The sequence below is a fragment of the Colias philodice genome, chromosome 8, assembly GCF_061535455.1.
Source record: "Colias philodice isolate Cphi_HAF_F1 chromosome 8, ilColPhil1 Martin Lab GWU primary, whole genome shotgun sequence".
Classification (NCBI taxonomy): Eukaryota; Metazoa; Arthropoda; class Insecta; order Lepidoptera; family Pieridae; genus Colias; species Colias philodice.
Genome location: NC_143093.1, coordinates 10,901,104 through 10,907,498, shown reverse-complemented (window position 1 = coordinate 10,907,498; position 6,395 = coordinate 10,901,104).

The window sequence follows — 6,395 nt, the reverse complement described above, 5'->3', positions numbered from 1 at the left end:
ACAAAAAAAAAAGAAATCACCACCAAAAAATTAATCGCAATTTAAAAGTACCCTCTCGCGTCTTCAAGTTTTGATAAACGACGCACATCTGTGTCTAACAAACGATGCAGTAATGATTATCGAGCGATAGCCCGAACATTTGAGACGTAAATCTCGTAATAAATGGTTATTTATCATCTCAAATCTTCAGGGATACGCTTTATTAATACCACTACACGTCAGAGCCGGGTGTTGGGAATGGGTGGTATTGAAGCGTGGGGTTTGGGGCCCTGAATAAAGCACAATATAGAAGAAAGTCTTGAAAGCCTTCATACGTCATGTTATCCCGTTTCATTTGGGGCCCCGAATAAAGCACAATATAAAAGACAGCCTAGAAAGCCTAGTTATCCCGTTACGACTAATTATTTCCATCCCTTATTTTATTCACATAAAGCCTATTTCTTGACCGAAAACAGCATGTGTCCTATATACCAGGAATGTGTCTTCGATATATCCCTTTCATTAATGTTGGCTCAGTGGTAGGAATATTAAAGTGAATCAGATAGGTTGTTTTTTAGTACGGAAAACCTTAAATGGGTTGATTATCTTATTAAACTTACCAAGTGTTATCAGAGCGTTATTTGCCAGCAATCGGTTACGTTTAATTTTATAGAGACAAGTTAAAATCGGAGCAGGCATTCTATCAATCAGGTGGTTGTTTTCCTTTATGTCTTATTATTTAACTTTAGCTTAATTTTTTACAGTTTATACATTACAAACATGACATTATGCATAGAAAAGATATGTAGTTACACATTACATTATATTATTTGAAATGAAATGAAATGAAATATGTTTATTATGGATACATAGAAGATACAAATAAAATAAAACAAGAAACTTAAATCTAACTTAAATCTATGTTTGCCACAAAAGGCTTGCCACTCAGTGCGATACACTGATTTTCAGTGGTTGCCTTAGAATGCCTTGCTGACAGCGGATGTATGTTTTGAGGATGTATATTTGGGGCCTCTCATACAGCGAATCCGGTCTCGTCTCACGGATGCTATAAATCAAAACTTGTAATAATCTTGACTATAAATCTGCTATGTAAGGATGCTACATCTCTATGCTTATATAATGAATTGTACAATATAAATAGTTATTTAATTAAGTGATACATTGCGGTCGTAATTTGGAAATTAATTTGATCAACTATGACATTCGAATTAAAACCCACGGTTTGTGGAATTTGATGTTATTCAATGGTTGGAATATTTTGTGGTAGAAGTATAACAATGTTAAATAAATAAAACAAAAATATGGCACGTCTATTTTAAGTGTGTTTGGTATTTCATTAATTACATACACATAACATAAATTTATAGACAACTAGACAAAGACAAAAATCATCGCTATGGCTATAATGTACTTTTTAAATTAATATAATAAGGGTCCTCAACTAAAGATTTCTCATTTATCATAATATATTATGATGATTTACATATATAAAAATAATTGATTAATTTAGTACCTTTACATAGTTTAATAGTAGGGTTAAGTAGATAAAATACACAATCTCGTTATGTAACTCCAAATGTTAGCATTAATCTTATCAAATGTCTTGGTTTAGCTTCTAGACGACCGCATTTGGTTTGTCTTAGAATATAGTGTCTTTGAGATTATTATGTACTAGCTTTCCGCCCGCGGCTTCGCCCGCGTTTTCCAAGATAAACCCGCATAGTTCCCGTTCCCGTGGGATTTCCGTTATAAATCTATCCTATGTGTTAATTCAAGTTACCCTCTATATGTGTGCTTAATTTCATTATAATCGGTTGAGTAGTATTTGCGTGAAAGAGTAAACATACACACATCCTCACAAACTTTCGCATTTATAATGTTAGTTGGACTAGTAGGATAGGATAGTGAATAGAGGGTACTTAGAGTATGGGGATTCTCTTCATAATTGAAAATTATAACATATGCATAATTATTTCTTACGATCTTAAAATTGCAACGCTATGTTATATTAAATGAGCGATATGTTATATTGTCGATAATAGCAAAGTTAATAGCACCACTAGTTAATATAATTTGTAAGCATAATGGTATATTAGTCTGAACATATTACCGTAATCATGATATAAATTTGGTACATATATTGCAAAATACAGTAATATATAATAATAATGGCTTCATTTATTACTTATCGCATTCATTATCAAGAACTTACAAACGAAAACATTAATTCTAAAATAAAACGCCTGTAACTAAATGAAGGCAAATTTATCAATCATGAAATTTGCTAAAACAAAGTGTAAAATTGAAATTTACGAGACAAAGCCCGTATTCCCACATTCCCATTGTAGCAGGTAAGTTAAAAGGTAACAATGGTTACTTTTGTTTCGTATTATTACGAAATCCATCGGCCCGTTAATTATTACATTAATCAAGCGGTAAACGATGGCAGAGTCTAAACTGGCTGTTGTGTTCCGCTTGGATCCCAATTAATTTGCGTTTTAAAGTATGGGGATGAAATAGATGTTCACTATTAATATTGTACAGGAAAATTCTTTGTACGATTCACGGATATTTGGAAATAGGCCATGTGGTGTTTCAATGCTGCTCCTGCCTCCTATTAACTAAAAAAAAAAAAAAAATTCGTGTCTTTTTCAAACCCTAAAATAGAAAATTTATCGGAATTAATCCATAAGTATATATATATGCCATAATTAATGTATACCTGCTATAAATGTGTTACATATAGCATAGATGTAGATTATGACGAAAATGAAAATGACGAATAGCTTTAAAATCACAGCAGTTTTCCCTGATAACATGTCCCACATATTTAAATTGACACCAGAGGTATTTGGCAAATAGTAAGTAGGGACTTAAGATTGCTGCTTTGTACCACTTAGGGCATCAATATCAAAATAACACCTTTTACATTATAAAATCTCCTACACGTACACAGAGCGCAAAGTGGAAGCAACCACCAACCCCGCTATCCATAATGGCTGACTAGGAGCCAGTTCATTGTTAAAACACAAAGAAGGCATAATTAAGATAAAACCTACACAATTGTGCTTTACGCATACCGCGAGATCGCTTGCATTATTGTGAGTTTAATGAGATTACTCCACCTAGTGGGTCAAATGATTATAATATGGGTTTTTTTTTGTGGCAAACTATTTTAAATTAACGAATAATATTCCAAAATTCTTTTGGGATGATTGTCTTTTTACGAGTCTTTTTTAGTACAGTCAAAGTTCCTTATTCGCGCTTCCTTCATTCGCGGTTTCACTATTCGCGGGTGGAAAAAATGCGACCTAATTTCTATATTCGCGGTCCAAAATTCTTTATTCGCGGATCTAATCGGTACATCGGTACATACATTTATGTATTTACCTAAGTAAAAATCAATTGTTATCCTTAGAAAACGCCTGAACTACAACTACGAATTTATAATGTCGACTAAAAAACGAGTAAAAAGTGCTAAGCCATTGCCTAAACCTGAAGATAATACCTAATTAAATGGTAATTAATAAATATGTATGGTCAAAAATTTCAATAAAACTGATTTCTTTATGTATTTGATTCCTTATTTCGTCACCTAGGAACGTATCCCCTATAACCCCATACAAATTTCCATTCCATATTCACGGTTTCTCTATTTGCGGCACATTTACGGAACCTATTGCCCGCGAATAAAGAACTTTTACTGTATATGAAAACCTTATAAATTTAATTTTATTAAAGAATGACGCAATCGCCACAAAATTGTACTTGGTTATTTGTGAATTGAAATATAATCCATATACTAATATTATAAATGCGAAAGTAACTCTGTCTGTCTGTCTGTTACTCAATCACGCCTAAACTACTGAACCAATTTGCATGAAATTTGGTATGGAGATATTTTGATACCCGAGAAAGGACATAGGCTACTTTTTATCCCGGGAAAATGACGCAATCCCGGAAATCCCACGGGAACGGGAACTATGCGGGTTCTTCTTCTCGGACTGCGCGGGCGAAGCCGCGGGCGGGAACCTAGTATTATATATTTTATATGTAGCGTTATTAAAATATTATAACTTATTGTAATGAGCGGCATTATAACATTAATATTGAATGAATTACTACATAATACATCATCGATTCTTATACATAATTCTAGTAACAACTGGAAATTTAATTTATTTTATTAAAAAATAAATGTATCAGACATTGAATTACACCAATCTCTTATAAGATTTATCTAGACTCTAGATCGAAGAAAAATAGATTTGATTTAGTGGAAAAGGCCTGAAGATATCAAGGATAATGGAAGCTTATACACTTATTTCTTTAATCCTACTATACAATATTATTCTCCATTCTTTTATTTATTTATTTATTTTATATTACTACTAGTGGTCCGCCCCGGCTTCGCCCGTGGTACCTACATGTTTAAACTATCCTATCTCTCAAGTTGGATCGAACTGCACATGGTGTGCGAATTTTATTATAATCGGTTAAGTGGTTTAAGAGTCCATTGAAGACAAACATTGTGACACGAGATTTATATATATTAAGATACTAGCGGTCCGCCCCGGCTTCGCCCGTGGTACATGTTTACGTTCTCTCTACATAAGAACCATCCTCGTACTTCAAGGAATATAATAAAAAAAGAATTATCGAAATCGGTTCAGTCGTTCTCGAGTTATGCGCTTACCAACACATTTTGCGATTCATTTTTATATATAAGAAGAAGAAGATACAATAACTATATTTCTAAATTCATTGTGTGTTAAATTATTGTCTCTTAAAATGATGTAGAAATTAAAGTACAGTTGTAGACCGTATTTATGTGTTTCTTTTCATAGTCAGATATGAATTTTTGTTTCTTGTAATTATGGGTATATTAAACAAAACATAAATCTGCCTGATAAATCCAAAATACCTACTTGATAATGGTTAAATCTAAAATCTGAACGATATTTTATTATATTGTCCGAATACTATCGCGTTGAAATACACAGATTTTCTTAAAATTAAAGATTTCAATTTCTATGAAGTTTCAAAAGAAAGCACCATTTTATTATTTTAACCCAACGTGTCGCACATTTTAAGCGACGCACGTGTTCATATCTATTATTTGCGGACACAGAATCTTGGAAGTTAAATACCTTTTTTGATTTTCTATTTCTACGTGACTCTCTTTTATACTGGACTCTTTATTATTTGATTTTGAATACTAGTTGAATCACGCAACTTCATATTTTCTTAAAATACATATTTTTATTCATTTTTGCACAAATTGCACTGTATTCTACTCGTAGCATGACACTACAACTTTCTGTCCTCATCTGTTCCTCTATCTAATATAACACATTTTTAAATCGAGCCAGTAGTTTTTGAGCTTAGCACGTTTAACCAAGCAAACTCTTTAGCGTTAAAATATTGGTACAGTGACCTTTCAGAACAATTATTATATCTATCAATAAATTAAAAACTAAACTTGGCCATCGCTGCGAGGTCTGTGTTGTACCTACCTTTTATTTATTTGGATTGTATTTTCTAGTTTTTCATTTTGGGCTTGTGTGCGAAAATAAATCGCTTTTAAAGTCCACTAAATAGTCTTAAATTTCTTAATATTATTTGGATTAGCAACTATTAAACCTTTTATAAGCTTGTTTTGTAAAGAAATATACCTATTCGGTATAACACTGCGTCAATTCAAATACCAGTGGAGCAATATTATAGCGGCCTTGACTCCGAAAATATACTAATTTCAATAAATATGTCGGATTTGTTTAGCGATACCGGTTATCAGTACGTAATATTAAACTAGTTATTACTAATCATTCCGATATTAATATTTGAGAAGAATTTATTGTTATCTATATCTATACTAATATTATAAAGAGGAAAAGTTTGTATGTATGTATGTATGTATGGTTTTCACGCATAAACTACTGGACCGATTTTGATGAAATTTGGCACAGATAATCTTTAGACCCTGAGAAAGAACAAAGGCTACCTTTTATTGCGAAATATGTACCACGGGCGAAGCCGGGGCGGACCGCTAGTAATATAATAATTATATAGTCTTAAATAACTGAAAAACACGCGTTAACTCATGAAATTGTTGTATTGTCACCGATCAGTGAAATTATTATAATATATTATGATGAATGATGATACATAAGTAATATAATGTTTTGTAAAATTAAATTATAAAACTAACATGATTTAAAAGAGCAACTATGGAGTTTCTTGCCGGATCGTCTCCGTAGATACCTACTGCTTTCCGAATCGGTGGTAAATGCTAAAAATAAGTAATGACAATGACGTTTCAAAAGTGCTTCTAGAAGAAGTCTAATTGAATCAACGATTGAATTAAATATATCCATCAAAATCAAATCTAAAGG